Genomic DNA, 23,169 nt, shown 5'->3' on the forward strand with positions numbered 1-23,169 from the left:
CTACTCGGCTGCAGAATCAGTGACAACAAGCAGCAACAGTTAGCGATCGTTTATTTTTTCCTCTCGCCTGGACTTTTAACATGGAGGATTACATATCTAAAATAAAACAGTTTTCTAAACTGGACTTTCAATCGAAGCAGGAGGTAATAATTAAAGGAAGATCTCCATCGAGACAGAGAGACTTTTAAAACTGAAGAAAGATAAGGAAGACTTCTATAAACAAGTTATCGATGCTTTAGTTCAGAAGGAGCAGCGCATGGACTTCATTTATAAGTAAAGGTAAAACCATAATAACGTTTTTTTTTTATTAAATGTGCTTTTTTGTGTGCTACAGTTTGTATGTGTAAAGTTAAAGTTAAGTTAAAGTACCAATGATTGTCACACACACACTAGGTGTGGTGAGATTATCCTCTGCATTTGACCCATCACCCTCACCCCCTGGGAGGTGAGGGGAGCAGTGAGCAGCAAAGGTGGCCGTGCCCGGGAATCATTTTTGGTGATTTAACCCCCAATTCCAACCCTTGATGCTGAGTGCCAAACAGGGAGGTTATGGGTCCCATTTTTATAGTCTTTGGTATGACTCGGCCGGTGTTTGAACTCACGACCTACCGATCTCAGGGCGGACACTCTAACCACCAGTGTGGGTGGCACTTGGAGCAGGTGGGTAAAGTATATTGCCCAAGGACACAGCGGAAGTGACTAGAATGGCAGAAGTGGGGATCGAACCTGGAACCCTCAAGTTGCTGACACGGCCGCTGTCCAACTGAGCCACCCCCCCAGTCCATTCCAGACGGTTAATAATAAATTGGTTAGTGTTTTTCATGACTAATTTCCCTTGATTAAACATGTTCTAACATTCCACACTACAAAATAATAAGAGTACGAATAACTTGTGCTGATATCGTATCGGATTATTGTCGGTATCGGCCATTACTCAAGATATCATTACTCTAGTATCATATCAGTAGTGCAATAGGTGTATCAGGACACCCCTAATAAAAACACTTGGGGTGAAAATCCTGAAGTAGATATCATCATTTATGCATCACAAGGTTAACTATGGGGTTATTTTCAGTTTAGTGCTTAAAATTGCATTAGTTACACTTTTTGAAAATGTCTAAATGTTAAGTATAGTACAGGGGAAAATAAGTATTTAAGGTATTTTCAATCCTGATCCTAGTTTTGGCCAAAGCAACATTGAACCCATTGTGTGTTCCTAAATCAGGATATTAGGATGGTGTCAAAAAAACAACAATATTGCCCTAATTCGTGTCTTTTATTCACTGTCAACTAATGCAGTTGAACTTATCATATCTTTATGTATAAATATGCATTGAGGCTACAAAAGGATATAGCATTTATGTAATCTGCCTCATCTAACCTCAGACTTGACTGGAGGCAGACAAGTTTGTGCAATCGATTGCAACGATCACCTTTGGGAATGGTGCAAAAGTATTAAACTGCACATTACACCCGACAAAACAACATTGAGTCAATTTTATTTTTTACACTATATCAAGTTGTCACAAAGTTGTTAAGGTTTACTTGCCACGTCAGTGTGCTGCTACTTTATGGATCACTTTACATCCTCTGTGGTTTCATGTCTTTGCATCACCCAAACCGACATAAAAGTATTTGTGGCATGAGAAAAACAGTTGGGATGTTATGATTGCAATTAATACACACTCCCATATTCTGGTAATGAGGGACAAGCGGAAGAAAATGAATGGATGGATGGATGAATATGTCTATGGATGTTCTCATTCATCAAGTAATTTAATTCTCAGGGCAATCACTGCTCAAAGTTATGTTTGTCTCTAGCTATAAGCTAATGCTAGGGAGTAAGATATTAGGGGGTTCACTGAGACATTTGTTACAGTAACTAATGGCGGGGATGCATGTAAGTCACATTTTTGCTTGCAGTCGAAAGCTTTAGCCAAGAGGCAGCTCTTATCTCAAAACAATCTTAAGTTGGGGCACTCTTAAGTTGAGGTACCACTGTATATCTATTTTACCATATTATTCAAACTGTAATCCGCTTCTTTTTTCCTACGCTTTGCACCCTTCGGCTTATAAAACTGTGTGGCTATTTAATGGATTTTCCTTCGCGAATAACCATAATGGTTTGTGTTCAACAAGTAGTTTTCAACACCGACAGGGACACTGAAAAGGTTGGCTATTGTCCGTGCTATGGTGCCATCTTTTGTGCGATTTCGCTCCTCACTGCAGGTGCTGTGGATTGAAAATGTACAGTACCTTCTGTTTCGTGCTTTGAACCGTAAGTGTGTCCCATTTCATTTGCTATTCATCAATAGCGTCTCTGCTCGAAAGCCTTCTTCATTCATCACTCCAAGCAACACTTGTAAGTTTTACAATATAACTAAAACAATTCATACTGACTAAACCGTCCCATGTGTGATGTCTGTAGAAATTATATCATGAATATTTGTACATGCTACCTTAATGTCGTCAAGCCTGCGTAGTTGTCATTAGCAAATATGTTTACAATTGTCTGTTAGTATTATTAACTTACAATGGTATTATTTGTGTCTTTCAGTTTCATAAATTCACCAAAACTTCACCGTGGAGTGATTGAGTCTGTTTAGCTGATTGGAGAGCTAGCTTCCGCAGCTAGTGGGTCCATGATGATGACTTCTATTTTGATTGATCAGCCGTTTTACTGCAGTGTGACAGATAGCGTTTGGAAACAATTAAGGTATGTAAATATATATTTATTAAATCTTTTGTGGCAGTATATATCTGCGGCTAATATATGTCAACATATTTATTTATTGTAAAATTTGGTGGGTGCGGCTTAAATACTGGTGCGCTTTATAGCCCGAAAGGTATGGTATATACAAACATATACATTTATACACATGCATATACAATTACTGTACATACATACACATATTCTTTATTTTATCATTTACGTCTAATATCTTATACATATTAGGGCTGCAACTAACGACTATTTTTATAGTCGATTAGTCAATGACTATCTTAATGATTAGTCGACTAGTTTGATAATAAAGCGTACACATATTGAATGGCTCTAATTTTTCCATCAACTTCTAAATGGAGCTTAAGTTATTTTAGGCATGTGCTTACGAAATATGACTAATTCATAAATATTTATTTACATTGTAAGTCTGCTGTTCATTCAGCTGTTACAACATTAAAGTGATGATTAAAAAGTATACATTAATTAGAAAGGAAAGGCAAAGTGCTAAAAAAAAACAATACATCTTGTTTATGTATTTAAACAATAAGTAAATAGCAGCAATGAAAACAAACAACAAAACACAAAGTCTAACTTCCTAAAAAAGTGTTTTGTTTTAATGTGTTTAAAAAGCTGCACACTGGTATATTGAATATTGATCAACTCTTGGCAGTTTTAGCATTCTAATAGACTCCATCCATCCATCCATCCATTTTTCTACCGCTCAATGTGTTGAATTATAACTGATTAATTCTGAAAATGTTGGTTATTTAATAGAATGTTTATTTAATCTTATGATACCTCCGCATTGGTACCTGTCTACGCACGCATTGCCGATTGACGCTGCTTTAAAAAGTACAAACCCCAAAACCAGTGAAGTTGGCACATTGTGTAAATCGTAAATAAAAACAGAATACAATGATTTTCAAATCCTTTTCAACCTATATTCAATTGAATACACTTCAAAGACAAGATACTTAACGTTCAAACTGGAAAACTTTCTTATTTTTTGCAAATATTAGCTCATTTGGAATTTGAAGCCTGCAACATGTTTAAAAAAAGCTGGCAAAAAAGACTGAGAAAGTTGAGGAACGCTCATCAAACACTTATTTGGAACATCCCACAGGTGAACAGGATAATTGTGAACAGGTGGGTGCCATGATTGGGTATAAAAGCAGCTTCCATGAAATGCTCAGTCATTCACAAACAAGAATGGGGCGAGGGTCCCCACTTTGTCAACAAATACGTGAGTAAATTGTTTAAGAACAACATTTCTCAACCAGCTATTGCAAGGAATTTAGGGATTTCACCATCTACGGTCCGTAATATCATCAAAAGGTTCAGAGAATCTGGAGACATCACTGCACGTAAGCAGCAAGGCTGAAAACCAACATTGAATGCCCGTGATGGTACTGCATCAAAAAGTGACATCCGTGTGTGAAGGATATCACCACACTGGCTCAGGAACACTTCAGAAAACCACTGTCAGTAACTACAGTTGGTCGCTACATCTGTAAGTGCAAGTTAAAACTCTACTATGCAAAGCGAAAGGACCAAAGAGGAAAAGAACCATCCGGATTGTTATAGGCGCAAAGATGAAAAGCCAGCATCTGTGATGGTATGGGGGTGTATTAGTGCCCAAAGCATGGGTAACTTACACATCTGTGAAGGCACCATTAATGCTGAAAGGTACATACAGGTTTTGCAGCAACATATGTTGCCATCCAAGCAACATTATCATGGACGCCCCTGCTTATTTCAGCAACACAATGCTGTGCGTCTCGTCTTCCCTTCTGCTTCCTTGACTGCCTCTTAGATCTCTACCTCCCGCTTGGACACGGATCTTCTATGCCTCGCTATAGCCCCCGACTTCCTGCCTGTCTCAGGGACCTTCGAGCCTGTCTTTCCCCTTTTGGGACTTCCGCCTCTCGCTCAACACACAACAGTTAATTCACACACATAGTCGCGCACTATACAAACTCTTGGATCTCGTCACACTCTATTGTCTAGTTTATTTATATTATTGTTTGTTATTTTATATATATATATATATATATATATATAGTAAATATATATAATAATTATTATATATATATATATATATATAGCCCTTTGAGACACTTGTGATTTAGGGCTATATAAATAAACATTGATTGATTGATTGATATATATATATATATATATATATATATATATATATACATACAATTATTTTATATATATATATATTATTATATATATTGTATATATATATATTATATATAGTATATATTATATATACATTATATATATTATATATATATTATTATTATTATATATATATATATATATATATATATATATATAGTAAATATATGTCATTGTATTCTGTTTTTATTTACGATTTACACAACGTGCCAACTTTACTGGTTTTGGGTTTTGTACTTGAATTGACCCCAAAAGGGAATAAGCGGTAGAAAATGGATGGATGGATGGATAGTTAAATATTTTTCACACAACTTCGTCTTACACTTGTTAGCTAGCAAGCAAGGTACAAGCTAACAATCTTAACCGAAGCTGAGACCGCATCTTTCCTCCAGATGTCCGACATCATGCATCCGCATTAAATGCTCGCGTATCACACATAAAAATGGTAATGGTAATTGCAAAATGAGCAAGGTAGTCATGTTTTTAACAAGAATAAGAGGATATGTTCTCACACTTTACATGTTATCACTGGCAATGTTTTTGCTCGTGGCATTGCGGACCCGCTTCCGCCCGGAAAAACACGAGTGATGACGACTATTGTTGACAAATATAATTGTCGGCGACAAATTTTATTGTCAACATTTATCAACAACGTTGATTGATCGTTGCACGCCTAGTACATACTGTATGTAATATCTCATATACTTCGCAACTTAGATTCAATATCCCTCTTCAAATCAAGACTCAAAACACACCTATTCCTGACTGCCTATTCATTGTAATCATCTTTTCTTCTCTATCTTCGTTGTTGTTGTTTTTTATCCAATTTGATTTTATTGTTGTGATTTTGTACGGTGTCCTTGAGTGCCCAGAAAGGCGCCTTATAAATAAAATGTATTATTATTATTATTATATTATAACAAGATGAGCCTGTGTCTAAAATGAAGCATTGGAATGAAGCATTTGAGACACTTGTGATTTAGGGCTATATAAATAAACATTGATTGATTGATTGATTGATAATGGGAACAAATATCGATAATACTGATACCATGGGTAGAATCAGTATCGGATCGCTGATCAGGTCTGTGCATACGCCAATGCAAAGATCAGAGATAAAACTGTTACCACGTTTTGAGCAAACTAATAATCTGCACTCAAGTAATACATTTAAAGAAAATGTTTGTGTTTGACATTCTGACAGTTAAATTACATTTGTGTCAAAATATTGCTTTCTTTTAAAAAAATAATGAAATTCATGCATGCAAGTAATTTACCCCTGACTAATTGCAAACATTTTTTTAATTCATCAGCAGTAAAAAAAATAAGGTTTCATAAGGTTGCATTAATTGAATCTCTTTCACAACAAAATAATGACGTTTGCTGTGATCGTTCAGTTCCCATTAAAAATGAATATTGTCTTTGTGGCATAAGAGGGAATCTTCCTGTCACCCCGGCAGCGTGACACACATCTACGGTTGCTGAAGCATTCAGAAATCCTATTTCCTCCTCAACATAAACACCACTGAATAAATCATGTGGAAGAGTCACACCAAGGAACATTCAATTATTCTCTGCAAGGAAGCTGAGGGTAATGCACTGCTGTGTGTGCAGTAGCACACAACCACAGCTGTGAGTGAGTGTGTGAGAGAGGCAATAATAATGAGAGAGTTTTTCTCAGGACAAAAAGTGGACAAGAGCAAGATGGGTGAGAATGATCAAGCCGACAGGACGATGCACAGAGCGCCTCCTCCACTGTGAAGCAGGATGTGTGTTGTTGGTGTCCCCCTGTGGGAATCAGTGGAGGGGCTGTGTGTTTGCTTATAGGCACGCCACAAAAACATACACACACTTTTAAAAGCTACAAATTGAATATTCGACTGTTCGTAAGATTCGGTTTTCAATAGAGATGATAATAATAGATAATAGTCCGATAATGGCCGGAAGAGTTAGTGCTGCAAGGGGTTCTGGGTATTTGTTCTGTTGTGTTTATGGTGAGAATGGTCTCCTGAAATGTGTTTGTCATTCTTGTGTGGTGTGGGTTCACAGTGTGGCGCATATTTGTAACAGTGTTAAAGTTGTTTATATGGCCACCCTCAGTGTGACCTGTATGGCCTTTTACCAAATATGCATGCATTCACTTGTGTGTGTGAAAAGCCGTAGGTATTATGTGATTGGGCCGGCACGCAAAGGCAGTGCCTTTAAGGTTAATTGGCGCTCTGTACTTCTCCCTACGTCCGTGTACACAGTGGCGTTTTAAAAAGTCATACATTTTACTTTTTCAAACCGATACCGATAATTTCCAATATTACATTTTAAAGCATTTATCGGCCGATAATATCGGCAGCCCGATATTATCGGACATCTCTAGTTTTCAACAATAATTTTTGCCAATATGTTCGCCCGGTTTTCGTATACTACATCGGTGTTGGCGTTAACGCACTTTTTGGGTCTTTTCATGCGTTGAATACAGAAAGGACGCGCAATTCCAGAAGCCCGCGATTATTTATATTTATTTCCCTGCCCGGTTTGCTTGTTTTTTTTTCCAATTTGATCGATTATCGCTTTCCGCCGGTGTTTTGTTTTGTTTATATTTGCCGGATCAAATTTCCGTCCCCGTTTATTGCGTATTTATTGGTCGTAAATTTTGATACGCCGAAAGTTTTATCAATGACAAATACTGCCTCAGTTTGCACTGGGACAACTTTAGCGCGACGGTCTGTCAAAAGAAAGACTTCATGGTTAACACTAAGGTGTGTGTAAAGTCAACCTTTTTAACTTCATCCTGTGCCATGTCTCCAGTAAATGACTTGTTTTAGTCATTGTGAGTCCATGGAAACTTCACTTTTATCTCCCGCTGAAGCGACATCGTTTGAGGATGGAGACAGGCTAGCTGCTACTTTCATGCTAACCAGCGCCGGACCAGATTCCTCCAACCCAAAAACATACTTTGCAGGTCAACAAACGGGGAAAATATGTGCCTTTTGAAGTGTTAATGTGCGAGGAGTCTCTTGGAGAAGTGGCTGACAAGTGTCTCTCGCATCGCTGACAGTGACGTCATTGTCTTGGTTTACTGAAGCAAAGATCCTGACGTACGTCGCCAGGCTCTGCTTTTTATCGATAGACTTATCAGATGTAATTTTTTGTCATCTATAGCAGGGGTATCAAAAGTGTGGCCCAGAGGCCATTTGCGGCCCGCAGCTAATGTTTTAAAGGCCCATGGCTCATTCTAAAAATACTATTAAAATAAAGAAAAACATAACTAAAGTGGAATAAAAAAGCTTACAGGTGAAATTTAATTTAGAAAAAGTTGCAATGTTGACTAATAAAACAAAGCTCTTTTTTTTCTTTAAAACTGTCATTGCTCAAAACATAATATTGAATCAAAATCAATGTTTTTATGAATTATTGACCTATCCAAGGCTCCGATTAATTCACATTAAATATTCCACTTTGAAAAATATTTTTTGTGGAAGATTTTTTTGTGTGTTCGCCATAAAAAACAGTTTTCTTTGACAAAAAGGGCAGAAAACAAGCAAACAAAAAAACAACAACTTGGAATTGACGAATAGATCTGAAGTTGATGTAGACTCTAGAAATTGAAGCGTTAAATAAATAATGCATGTATGCCGTGGCACACCATTGTCATCATTTCATGACCGAAGCAAAAACCTTTTTACATTTTTATACTGAAATAAATACACCTACAATTTATTAAATACAAATATAGAAAAAAGTTTAGATCCATGAAGGAAAGAAGAAAGTGAATGAATGTTTACAACTGAATAAATCTACATATGCAAAAACATTTGTTTTCTTTTGTATTTTTTTTTTTTATGTATTAAGTAACGTTTATGACAACCTTTTTCCAAAACACAATATAGAATGTGAGATATAACCAGATAATGTATACATTTATACGGTTACAAAAAAGTGGCACCCCAAAAATGTACCTTGGGACCCCATTTTTATGACTTGATGGGGTCCGAGCGCCAACACTGTAAATTATACACTTTATATTTTCTCGGTAATCGAATGGCCAAACAAAGCACATGAAAAACTAGTCGCTTTGCCAGCGTATAATTCCACAGAATTGAGTGCCCACACATAGAATTCCACGGGTTAGTAGGCTAAAGTAGGACAAAGCTACGAGATTCCACATGTGAAAATGCTTAAAAAGTATTACGAACAGTGACAAAAGTCAGGCAAACGCTAGATTATTTGTGGGGTTTCTTTAATATATATTACCATAATTTACAGTTCTATTTATTAAACTGATTATAATCTCATTGTAATCCAATCAATCCAATCCACTTTATTTATATAGCACATTTAAACAACAACAATGTTTCCAAAGTGCTGCACAACAAGATTAAAAACAATATTCAAATATTATCCTGAGCTCCACCAATGACTGAATAAAAACAAAAAATAAATAAATATACAAATAATATAAAAATAAATATGATTAAAAACGATTTTAAAAAGGAAAAAACAATTAAAACAGTACCGTATTTTCCGCACTATAAGCCGCACCTAAAAACCACAAATTTTCTCAAAAGCTGACAGTGCGGCTTATAACCCGGTGCGCTTTATATATGGATTAATATTAAGATTCATTTTCATAAAGTTTAGGTCTCGCAACTACGGTAAACAGCCGCCATCTTTTTTCCCCGTAGAAGAGGAAGCGCTTCTTCTTCTACGGTAAGCAACCGCCAAGGTAAGCACCCGCCCCCGTAGAAGAGGAAGCGCTTCTTCTTCTACGGTAAGCAACCGCCAAGGTAAGTACCCGCCCCCGTAGAAGAAGAAGCGCGCGGATATTACGTTTCATTTCATTTGTGTGTTTACATCTGTAAAGACCACAAAATGGCTCCTATTAAGAGACACGCGTACAACGCAGAATTCAAACTCAAGGCAATAAGTCACGCAGTAGAACACGGAAATAGAGCAGCAGCAAGAGAATTGAACATAAATGGTGCGTAGGTAGAGGAAGCAACAAGATGACCTGCGCCACTAAGACAGGGAGACAGCGCCGGACGACATACGCCAACATCTGCCAGTGGATTGTAAATGCCTGGGCGGATATATCGGTCTCAACTGTGGTCCGAGCTTTCCGGAAGGCAGGATTCACGGAACTGCTGGACAACAACAGCGACACTGACTCTGATGACTTCCACCAGACGGAGCCGGCCATTTTGGATGCCGTATTCGCCCAACTTGTTAATTCAGACACTGAAGAAGAATTCGAGGGATTTATGGATGAGGAATAATTTCAGAAAGTGAGCTTTAAATCTTTATTTTGTGTGTTGTGTGACATTAACGTTCGAGCAACGTTGAGTTATTGATGTTGCTATTGCTCTGCACTAATTTGAGTGTTACTATTTTTGTGATTGCACATTTGCACATTACATTTTGGGGGTGAACAGAGTTGTTAGAACGCTGGTTTGTAATATATTATTAAAGTTTGACTGACCTATCTGACTGTTTTTTTGACATTCCCTTTAGCGCAGCGTAGGCGCGGCTTATAACCCGGGGCGGCTTATAGGTGAACAAAGTTTTGAAATATGCCATTCATTGAAGGTGCGGCTAATAACCCGGGGCGGCTTATAGTGCGGAAAATACGGTAAATAGAAATCAAAATGTATAAAAAAAAACAAAAAAAACAGAGGACAACAGAGGACAGAGGACCACACAACTCACGTAGTGTTAAAAGCCAAAGAATAAAAGTGGGTCTTAAGACGAGACTTAAAACACTGCACTGTGGGAGCAGTTTGAACATGGAGGAGCAGAGTATTCCAGAGCTTAGGGCCGACCACAGAGAAGGTCCTGTCTCCCTTGGATTTAAGTCTGGTCTTGGGCACCACAAGCTGGAGCTGGCTCTCGGACCTACCTCAGAGTGTAAATTTGGATGAGGTCCGAGATATACTGAGGTGCCAGTCCATGTAAAGCTTTAAAAACAAACGGCAAGATTTTAAAATCAATTCTAAAATGAACAGGGAGCCAGTGCAAACTCTGAAGAATTGAGGTTCTATGCTCACGTTTCCTGGCCCCTATTAAGTCGTGCTGCCGCGTTCTGGACTAACTGCAACCGGGACAGAGCTTTTTGGCTTGTGCCAGCATAAAGTGCATTGCAGTAGTCCAGGCGACTTGAAATAAAAGCATGCACAACTTGTTCAAAAAGGTTAAAAGATAAAAACGGTTTTACCTTTACTAAAAGACAAAGATGATAAAAACACAATTTTAAAACGCCATTGACTTGTTTGCCAAGTTTAAAATCGCTGTCTATAGTGACGCCAAGGCGGGGGACTTTGGGACGCACATCATTTTGCAATGGTCCCAAGTCAGTGAGGGCCGGACCAAAAACTGAAATTTTCGTTTTTCGCTCATTCATTATTAAAAAATTCTGGGCTAACCAAGCCTTGACGTCGCATAAACAGTTGAGAAAGGGTGTCAGGGGGCCGTAGCCTTTTTGAAATTGGCATTTAAATTTGGCAGTCATCTGCATAAAAGTGATAAAACACTCCATGCCTCTTAAAAATCTCTCCAAGAGGGAGAAGGTAAAGCGAAAACAGGATGGGGCCTAGAATAGATCCCTGGGGGACACCACAGTAAAGCGGAGCAGAAGAAGAGGTGGCGTCCCCCAGCCTGACAGAGAAGGACCTCTCTGACAGGTAGGATCTGAACCACTCTAATGCAGTCCCCCTGACACCCACACAGTCTCTCAGGCGGTCTAAAAGAATTGTGTGGTGGACTGTGTCAAAGGCAGCTGTAAGATCTAAAAGCACTAAAATGGCAGAGCTGCCAGAATCAGACATTAAAAGCGAGTCATTAAAAACCTTTAAAAGTGCAGATTCAGTACTATGCAAAGCTTAATCTCCATTTAAAACACTTCTTTGTTGCGGTTTTCATATGATATGTTTTGTTGTCTGAGCTTTTGACCAAGTTGCGACTGTATTTGAATTTACAGTGTTCATTGTGTTGTATTACAAACCCCGTTTCCATATGAGTTGGGAAATTGTGTTGGATGTAAATATAAACGGAATACAATGATTTGCAAATCATTTTCAACCCATATTCAATTGAATGCACTACAAAGACAAGATATTTGATGTTCAAACACATACATTTTTTTTTTTTGCAAATAGTAATTAACTTCGAATTTCATGGCTGCAACACGTGCCAAAGTAGTTGGGAAAGGGCATGTTCACCACTGTGTTACATGGCCTTTCCTTTTAACAACACTCAGTAAACATTTGGGAACTGAGGAGACACATTTTTTAAGCTTCTCAGGTGGAATTCTTTCCCATTCTTGCTTGATGTACAGCTTAAGTTGTTCAACAGTCCGGGGGTCTCCGTTGTGGTATTTTAGGCTTCATAATGCGCCACACTTTTTCAATGGGAGACAGGTCTGGACTACAGGCAGGCCAGTCTAGTACCCGCTTTCTATTACTATGAAGCCACGTTGATGTAACACGTGGCTTGGCATTGTCTTGCTGAAATAAGCAGGGGCGTCCATGGTAACGTTGCTTGGATGACAACATATGTTGCTCCAAAACCTGTATGTACCTTTCAGCATTAATGGTGCCTTCACAGATGTGTAAGTTACCCATGTCTTGGGCACTAATACACCCCCATACCATCACAGATGCTGGCTTTTCAACTTTGCGCCTATAACAATCCGGATTGTTCTTTTCCTCTTTGTTCCAGAGGACACAACGTCCACCGTTTCCAAAAACAATTTGAAGTGTGGACTCGTCAGACCACAGAACACTTTTCCACTTTGTATCAGTCCATCTTAGATGAGCTCAGGCCCAGCGAAGCTGACGGCGTTTCTGGGTGTTGTTGATAAACGGTTTTCGCCTTGCATAGGAGAGTTTTAACTTGCACTTACAGATGTAGCGACCAACTGTAGTTACTGACAGTGGGTTTCTGAAGTGTTCCTAAGCCCATGTGGTGATATCCTTTACACACTGATGTCGCTTGTTGATGCAGTACAGCCTGAGGGATCGAAGGTCACGGGGCTTAGCCGCTTACGTGCAGTGATTTCTCCAGATTCTCTGAACCCTTTGATGATATTACGGACCGTAGATGGTGAAATCCCTAAATTCCTTGCAATAGCTGGTTGAGAAAGGTTTTTCTTAAACTGTTCAAACAATTTGCTCACGCATTTGTTGACAAAGTGGTGACCCTCGCCCCATCCTTGTTTGTGAATGACTGAGCATTTCATGGAATCTACTTTTATACCCAATCATGGCACCCACCTGTTCCCAATTTGCCTGTTCACCTGTGAGATGTTCCAAATAAGTGTTTGATGAGCATTCCTCAACTTTATCAGTATTTATTGCCACCTTTCCCAACTTCTTTATCACGTGTTGCTGGCATCAAATTCTAAAGTTAATGATCATTTGCAAAAAAAAAAAAGTTTATCAGTTTGAACATCAAATATGTTGTCTTTGTAGCATATTCAACTGAATATGGGTTGAAAATGATTTGCAAATCATTGTATTCCGTTTATATTTACATCTAACACAATTTCCTAACTCATATGGAAACAGGGTTTGTACATCAGGTAATACCTCATTCCTGTGAGAATCCTGTCGAGGACGAGCTGCAGTATGCTCAAGCAACCACCAGGTTGCATCTGTGAGCACGTGATAGTGTAGCATCTCTTTCTCTTTCAGACTTATCAGGTCTTATCAGGTCAGTAGTGCATTCCTCACGCATTCTTAACTCGCGCTTTAAGTGAGGGATGAGGCAAAAAACTAACCCAGAGCCCCTGTACACAGAGCAGGAGATGACAGTATGAAGGACCATGCACACCCAGACCGTACTCCTGAGCTGAGACACAGGGTTTGGTGCCTTGCTCAAGAGCACCTCAACAGTAGTCAAGAAGCAGACTCATTGTTGAGACAAATTAGTTGCAATCTATATTTGTCCTTTATAAGGATACAAACATTTTGACCTGTTATTTCTTCATCTTAAGTCAGTTTTATCCATCACTTTCATATTACCACTTAAATTAAATAACGTTTGGTCTCATCTCCGTCATCAATGCCGAAAAGCACCATTTGGCTTTTTTTGTCTTGTCCACAACATGCTGCCCAATGCTAATAAGTATTACGCTGGCCTTGCTTACGTGTACGCAAACCGAGCCACAGTCGTATTAACCGAGTGGGGGTTACTATGGAAACAAAAAGCCAAGGGCTTATTTGCAACCTCGTTGCCCATCCAGAGGGATTTTCATGACGACTCTCGACAGAAAAGGAGACTTCCAAATGTAAAAGATTTAAAAAAAAAAAAAAAGACAGTTCACAATTCTTCTAATTCTAAATACATTGGCTCATTTGATTGTTTATTTTAAAAAGTGGGGGAAATGCTGACTGAGTCTGTTGATCAACATTAATAAATCACCAGTGAAGGTTTTCTATTAATGTACATTATTTGGTCACGTGACGCACGTAACAAAATAACCAAATTCACGCAAAAATAATCTCATTACCATTTTTCGGACCACAGGGTGCACCGGATTATAGGACGCACTGCCGATGAGCAGTTCTATTCAGGTCTATTTTCATACAAAAGGCGCAACGGATTACAAACCCCGTTTCCATATGAGTTGGCAAATTGTGTTAGATGTAAATATAAACGGAATACAATGATTTGTAAATCCTTTTCAACCCATATTCAATTGAATGCACTACATAGACAAGATATTTGGTGTTCAAACTCATAAACTTTATTTTTTTTTTGCAAATAATAAATAACTTTGAATTTCATGGCTGCAACACGTGCCATAGTAGTTGGGAAAGGGCATGTTCACCCCTGTGTTACATGGCCTTTCCTTTTAACAACACTCAGTAAACGTTTGGGAACTGAGGAGACACATTTTTTAAGCTTCTCAGGTGGAATTCTTTCCCATTCTTGCTTGATGTACAGCTTAAGTTGTTCAACAGTCCGGGGGTCTCCGTTGTGGTATTTTAGGCTTCAAATTGTGCCACACATTTTCAATGGGAGACAGGTCTGGACTACAGGCAGGCCAGTCTAGTACCCGCACTCTTTTACTATGAAGCCACGTTGATGTAACACGTGGCTTGGCATTGTTTTGCTTAAATAAGCAGGGGCGTCCATGGTAACGTTGCTTGGATGGCAACATATGTTGCTCCAAAACCTGTATGTACCTTTCAGCATTAATGGTGCCTTCACAGATGTGTAAGTTACCCATGTCATGGACACTAATACACCCCCATACCATCACAGATGCTGGCTTTTCAACTTTGCGCCTATAAAAATCCGGATGGTTCTTTTCCTCTTTGGTCCGGAGGACACAACGTCCACAGTTTCCAAAAACAATTTGAAATGTGGACTCGTCAGACCACAGATCACTTTTCCACTTTGTATCAGTCCATCTTAGATGAGCTCAGGCCCAGCGAAGCCGACAGCGTTTCTGGGTGTTGTTGATAAACGGTTTTCACCTTACATAGGAGAGTTTTAACTTGCACTTACAGATGTAGCGACCAACTGTAGTTACTGACAGTGACTTTTTGAAGTGTTCCTGAGCCCATGTGGTAATATCCTTTACACACTGATGTCGCTTGTTGATGCAGTACAGCCTGAGGGATCGAAGGTCACGGGCTTAGCTGCTTACATGTAGTGATTTCTCCAGATTCTCTGAACCCTTTGATGATATTACGGACCGTAGATGGTGAAATCCCTAAATTCCTTGCAATAGCTGGTTGAGAAAGGTTTTTATTAAACTGTTCAACAATTTGCTCAGGCATTTGTTGACAAAGTGGTGACTCTTGCCCCATCCTTGTTTGTGAATGACTGAGCATTTCATGGAATCTACTTTTATACCCAATCATGGCACCCACCTGTTCCCAATTTGCCTGTTCACCTGTTGGATGTTCCAAATAAGTGTTTGATGAGCATTCCTCAACTTTATCAGTATTTATTGCCACCTTTCCCAACTTCTTTGTCACGTGTTGCTGGCATCAAATTCTAAAGTTAATGATTATTTGCAAAAAAAAAATTGTTTATCAGTTTGAACATCAAATATGTTGTCTTTGTAGCATATTCGACTGAATATGGGTTGAAAATGATTTGCAAATCATTGTATTCCGTTTATATTTACATCTAACACAATTTCCCAACTCATATGGAAACGGGGTTTGTACAAGGCGCGTTACAGTGGTCATATTAGTTCAGTTCAGTTTATTTCGAACATGCATACAATACAATTACAATTGATACATCACATATTTCCAGTTGTTTCATTATAGCACGTCCGAAAAGGAGTAAGAAGAAGCAGAGTTTATTTAACCCTCACCCCTTTTCATATCATAGCAGTCTTATCCCATTTCTTTATTCTCTGTAACAGAACAGTGAATAAATAAATACACCATAAGTAAGTTAACAAATATTGAACACATAAATAATGGTTATCTCTCTTTTTCTTAAAAGGTTCAAGATGTTTTATCATAATTGTTCTTCTTTGTGAAAACTTGTAGTTTGAACAGTCTCTTAAACTGAATCATATTAGTGTTTTGTTTGATTTATTACCTTAATCCATTTCATAATTTAATTCCACATACAGCTATGCTAAAGGTCTTAAGTGTTGTACGTGCATACAAATGTTTAAAATAAAATGTTCCTCTAAGATTATATTTCTCCTCTTTTGTTGAGAAGAATTGTTGTACATTCTTGGGTAGCAGGTTATAGTTTGATTTGAACATAATTTTAACTATTTGCAAATGCACCAAATCGTTGAATTTCAATATTTTTGATTCAATAAATAAAGGGTTTCAATGTTGTTTTCTTGATTTATTTTTTATTTTTTTAAAGGGGAACATTATCACCAGACCTATGTAAGCGTCAATATATACCTTGATGTTGCAGAAAAAAGACCATTTATTTTTTTAACCGATTTCCAAACTCTAATTGGGTGAATTTTGGCGAATTAAACGCCTTTCTATTATTCGCTGTCGGAGCGATGACGTCACGTCGTGACGTCACATCGGGAAGCAATCCGCCATTTTCTCAAACACCGAGTCAAATCAGCTCTGTTATTTTCCGTTTTTTCGACTGTTTTCCGTACCTTGGAGACATCATGCCTCGTCGGTGTGTTGTCGGAGGGTGTAACAACACGAACAGGGACGGATTCAAGTTGCACCAGTGGCCCAAAGATGCGAAAGTGGCAAGAAATTGGACGTTTGTTCCGCACACTTTACCGACGAAAGCTATGCTACGACAGAGATGGCAAGAATGTGTGGATATCCTGCGACACTCAAAGCAGATGCATTTCCAACGATAAAGTCAAAGAAATCTGTCGCCAGACCCCCATTGAATCTGCCGGAGTGTGTGAGCAATTCAGAGACAAAGGACCTCGGTAGCACGGCAAGCAATGGCGGCAGTTTGTCCCCGCAGACGAGCGAGCTAAACCCCCTGGATGTCTTGGCTCACACCGTCCCTTATGCCACCGAAGATGATCAAGAGAAGAATATCGACCCTAGCTTCCCTGGCCTGCTGACATCAACTCCAAAACTGAACAGATCAGCTTTCAGAAAAAGAGCGCGGATGAGGGTATGTCTACAGAATATATTAATTGATGAAAATTGGGCTGTCTGCACTCTCAAAGTGCATGTTGTTGCCAAATGTATTTCATATGCTGTAAACCTAGTTCATAGTTGTTAGTTTCCTTTAATGCCAAACAAACACATACCAATCGTTGGTTAGAAGGCGATCGCCAAATTCGTCCTCGCTTTCTCCCGTGTCGCTGGCTGTCGTGTCGTTTTCGTCGGTTTCGCTTGCATACGGTTCAAACCGATATGGCTCAATAGCTTCAGTTTCTTCTTCAATTTCATTTTCGCTACCTGCCTCCACACTACAACCGTCCGTTTCAATACATGCGTAATCTGTTGAATCGCTTAAGCCGCTCAAATCCGAGTCTGAATCCGAGCTAATGTCGCTATAGCTTGCTGTTCTTTCCGCCATGTTTGTTTGTGTTGGCATCACTATGTGACGTCACAGGAAAATGGACGGGTGTATATAACGATGGTTAAAATCAGGCACTTTGAAGCTTTTTTTAGGGATATTGCGTGATGGGTAAAATTTTGAAAAAAACTTCGAAAAATAAAATAAGCCACTGGGAACTGATTTTTAATGGTTTTAACCCTTCTGAAATTGTGATAATGTTCCCCTTTAAATAATTAAATTATACTAACAAGCCAGTCTTTACGGCGCTTAAATACCATCTCTAATGTGCACTATAAAATAAAGTAAGTTCTGTTTCATCCTAATGGGAAAAGACTGTCTTCTTTTTTTTTCACATTTAAATTAAAGTTTGACTGTTCAATTTTTACAGTTCTACTGTACTGTAGTATAATATGCATAGTAATAGACCTATAGGGGACACCTGTTGGTGTGCATAATTAGCAATCTGCCATCAGTTTGCTATTCAAAAAGTGTGTCGTGTAGAACAAAGAAAAGAAACCCAAACTTTAAAGAAAAAAAGAAAAATTCTTACCACTAAAGAGGAGTTACCTTGACATTGAACTATGACTGTGCTCATTAGTGAGCAAGACAAAGCTGACAAGAGAGAGCCCACACCTCCCACAGACTTAATTAAGCTTTTCACACAATACTAACAATGCAATCAAGTATTTGCAGACCTGAGTCCACATTAGTCACCTTGTGTTAGAAAAGCGTCAGCTCATGTGGTGGGTGACTCCTCAGAGAAGGACTTCCTGCTTGCTTTGTGGTAGAATTACTACTTAGGTACTTAGTTTGATGGCCTAACTATTGTGTATTTACATTGTGGGACATATATATGCTTTTACTTTATTGTATTTCCTGCATGTAGTCTAAGTTTATTCCACATTATAAAGAAAGGCCCCTGGGCTTTTGTACTTTTTGAGGATTTTTTATCCTGCCATTTAAATACGTAAATTGTAAACAAATACCGTATTTTCCGCACTATAAGGCGCACCGGATTATTAGCCGCACCTTCAATGAATTACATATTTCATAACTTTGTCCACCAATAAGCCGCCCCGGACTATAAGCCGCGCCTACGCTGCGCTAAAGGGAATGTCAAAAAAACAGTCAGATAGTTCAGTCAAACTTTAATAATATATTGAAAACCAGCGTTCTAACAACTCTGTCCCAAAATGTACAAATGTGCAATCACAAACATAGTAAAATTCAAAATGGTGTAGAGCAATAGCAACATAATGTTGCTCGAACGTTAATGTCACAACACACAAAATAAACATAGCGCTCACTTTCTGAAGTTATTCTTCATTCGTAAATCCTTCGAATTCTTCGTCTTCGGTGTCCGAATTGAAAAGTTGCGCAAGCGTGGGATCCAAAATGGCCGGTTCCGTCTCGTCGAAGTCATCGGAGTCAGTGTCGCTGTTGTTGTCCAGTAGTTCTGTGAATCCTGCCTTCCGGAAAGCTCGGACCACAGTTGTGACCGAAATATCTGCCCAGGCATTTACGATCCACTGGCAAATGTTGGCGTATGTCGTCCGGCGCTGTCTGCCCGTCTTAGTGAAGGTGTGTTCGCCTTCGGTCATCCATTGTTCCCACGCCGTTCGCAGTCGTGATTTGAATGCCCTGTTGACACCAATATCCAGCGGTTGGAGTTCTTTGGTTAATCCACCCGGAATGACGGCGAGTGTTGTATTTGTGTGCTTCACTTGTTTTTTGACACCATCTGTGATGTGGGCGCGCATAGAGTCGTATATCAACATGGACGGAGCTGTGTGAAAAAAGCCACCCGGCCTCTTCGCGTAAACTTCCCTTAACCACTCGCTCATCTTTTCTTCATCCATCCATCCCTCCGAGTTAGCTTTTATGATGACGCCGGCTGGAAAGGTCTCTTTTGGCAAGGTCTTCCTTTTGAATATCACCATGGGAGGAAGTTTCTGGCCATTAGCATGGCAAGCTAGAACCACAGTGAAGGACGACTTCTCATTCCCTGTGGTGCGAATATTCACCGTACGTGCTCCCGTTGTATCAACAGTGCGGTTCACAGGAATATCAAAAGTCAGTGGAACCTCGTCCATGTTGATAATGTTCTCTGGCCGGATCTTTTTTTCCGCTATCTTGTTTTTACAATATGCACGGAAAGTAGCCAGCTTTTCTTTAAAGTCGTTAGGCAGTTGCTGTGAAATAGTGGTCCGTGTGCGGATGGAGAGATTGCGTCTTTTCATAAACCGGAAACACCAAGAAGCACCACCTTTAAAATCATCCAGGTGAAGTTCGCTTGCTAGCGTTGTTGCCTTCATTGGAATAGTGATGGTGCTGACACTTCTGCTTGCTGCTCTCTGCTCAACAACCCACTGTTCGAGTTCGTCCTCCAACAGTTGCCATCTTGCTTTGTTCCCTCGGAAACTCTGTTTTGTCTTCTTTACCTGGCGCAGGTCATCTTCTTGCTTCCTCCACCTACGCACCATTGATTCATTTATGTTATATTCTCTTGCTGCTGCTCTATTTCCGTGTTCTTCGGCATGACTTATTGCCTTAAGTTTAAATTCTGCGTTATAAGCGTGTCGCTTAGTAGGAGCCATTTTGTAGTCTGGTCTTTACAGATGTAAACACACAAAGGAAATGAAACGAAATATCCGCGCGCTTCTTTTTCTTCCGGGGGCGGGTGGTAGCTTACAGTAGAAGAAGAAGCGCTTCCTGTTCTATGGGGGCGGGTGCTTACCTTGGCGGTTGCTTGCGTAGAATAAGAAGCGCTTCCTGTTCTACCGGGAAAAAAGATGGCGGCTGTTTACCGAAGTTGCGAGATCGAAACTTTATGAAAATGAATCGTAATAAAGCGCACCGGGTTATGAGGCGCACTGTCAGCTTTTGAGAAAATTTGTGGTTTTTAGGTGCGCCTTATAGTGCGGAAAATACGGTATATATATATATAATTGTTAAAGTTTTTAAGTTATTAACGTTCTATGTTGTTTTGTTACTAACGTTGAATGGTTTTTATTATAAATCATCATATATCATAAAGAACACATTTAACAAATACATGTCAATACCAAATAAACACAAACAATTGAGACAAGTTTGGGGAGATTTGGCCAAAGTGGGGTGCATATTTCACACGGGTGTATCACAAAACGTTAATAACCTAAAAACTATAATAGTTACACCAAAAATCTTTGCAGCACAAACAACTGGGAGACATTTGGAGAGATTGTGACATAGTTGGGGGTCGAGATATGATTAATAACACGTTAATTATGCATTAACATACAACTACAAAACTTTAACTTAAAAACTATAATAATTCCACCAAAAATGTTTGCAGCACACACGACTGGGACTGGTTTGGGGAGGTTTTGACAAGGGTGGGCTGGTAATGAATATTGAAACGTTAACTCAAAGGTTATCAGCTCAGTACTAAATGTTTCATTAAAAAAATATAGATTTTTTTCGTAAGCAAACTAAGAAATTAAGATTCCTTACCACATGAACACACACAGAAATCTTAAATTACTACCCTTCCCTTGAGTAGCGGAATTGATTTCTAGGTACCGAGAATGTGTTTAAATGTCAAAGGTTCCTATCCCTTGTGATAGGCTGACATTTAAGTCAGTGTTACAGCAATGACTTTCCCAACATAACATACAAATGCATCGCTTGGTTCACCCTAAGGACAAAATCAAGCATGTGAACACCGTCTGAGATGCCGTAAGGCATGCTCAAAATGAAAATTTGGAAAAAACAAGACTACATGTCCTTCAATTAGGTGCATTTCTACACTATATTTTACCTTTAGATGTACCGTATTTCCTTGAATTGCCGCCGGGTATATAGTATGCGCATGCCTAGAATTACCGCCAGGTCAAACTCGTTTCGCAAAATAATTAGCACATGCTTAGCATTACCGCCGGCTCAGGATTACCGCCGGGTCAAACTCGTTTTGCAAAATATTATTTTTATTAGCGCATGTCTAGAATTTCTGCCGGGTCAAACTCGTTTCGCAAAATAATTAGCATATGCCTAGAAGTTCCGCCGAGTCAAACTCGTCACGTCACGAATGACACTTCACCTTTCAACGCATCATTTTCCAAAATGAAGGAGGCTAATTTCAATCATTTAAAATCGCATAAAGGGGAGAAGATAAAGAGCTATTTAGTAGGATTTAAGGTCCAAGCTAGAGATGTGTTAAAATGTAATATCGGAAATTATCGGTATAGTTTTTTTTTTATTATCGGAATCGTTTTTTTTTTTTTATTTTTTTTTTTTTTTTATTAAATCAACATAAAAAACACAAGATACACTTACAATATACACTCATTCACACAAAAGTGTTGTTTCTTTCTGTTATTAATATTCTGGTTCCTACATTATATATCAATATATATCAATACAGTCTGCAAGGGATACAGTCCGTAAGCACACATGATTGTGCGTGCTGCTGGTCCACTAATAGTACTAACCTTTAACAGTTAATTTGACTAATTTTCATTAATTACTAGTTTCTATGTAACTGTTTTTATATTGTTTTACTTTATTTTTTATTCAAGAAAATGTTTTTTAATTTATTTATCTTATTTTATTAAAAAGTACCTTATCTTCACCATACCTGGTTGTCCAAATTAGGCATAATAATGTGTTAATTCCACGACTGCATATATCGGTTGATATCGGTATCGGTTGATATCGGTATCGGTAATTAAAGAGTTGGACAATATCGGATATCGGCAAAAAGCCATTATCGGACATCCCTAGTCCAAGCTATTGAATATGCTAAAAAGAACAGTAAGCAGCTATGTTTTATTAATATACCGTAGCTGCGTGTGTCAAATATGAGTCATTAAATGACTCCTGCCTCCTGGTGGTAGAGGGCGCTAGTGATCCTTCTTGCGACTACTCGGCTGCAGAAGAGGTGACAACAAGCAGCAACAGTGAGCAGCGATCGTTTATTTTTTCCTCTCGCTTGCACTTTTAACATGGAGGATTACATATCTAAAATAAAACAGTTTTCTAAACTGGACTTTCAATGGAAGCAGGAGGTAATAATTAAAGGAAGATCTCCATCGAGACAGAGAGACTTTTAAAACTGAAGAAAGATAAGGAAGACTTCTATAAACAAGTTATCGATGCTTTTGGTCAGAAGGAGCTGCGCATGGACTTCATTTATAAGTAAAGGTAAGACTATAATAACGTTTTTTTTAATTAAATGTGCTTTTCATGATGGTATCCTTACATCACACTCAAAGCTCAGTCCTAAATTTACCGCATGCCTTTGGTAA

At 38.8% G+C, this 23,169-nt stretch overlaps 1 protein-coding gene across 3 annotated transcripts in view; it reads left to right on the top strand.

Annotated features, from left to right (window-relative positions):
• Window positions 1–23,169, top strand: part of kcne4 (potassium voltage-gated channel, Isk-related family, member 4) — an 84,275-nt gene that overhangs the window by 10,110 nt on the left and 50,996 nt on the right. For all 3 annotated transcript variants that reach the window (XR_012048615.1, XR_012048614.1, XR_012048613.1), the window contains one exon: window positions 2,558–2,716. The gene's annotated coding sequence lies outside the window, so the exon portion shown is untranslated. The remainder of the gene's footprint in view (window positions 1–2,557; window positions 2,717–23,169) is intronic.

Source organism: Nerophis lumbriciformis, linkage group LG30, assembly GCF_033978685.3.
Source record: "Nerophis lumbriciformis linkage group LG30, RoL_Nlum_v2.1, whole genome shotgun sequence".
Lineage (NCBI taxonomy): Eukaryota > Metazoa > Chordata > Actinopteri > Syngnathiformes > Syngnathidae > Nerophis > Nerophis lumbriciformis.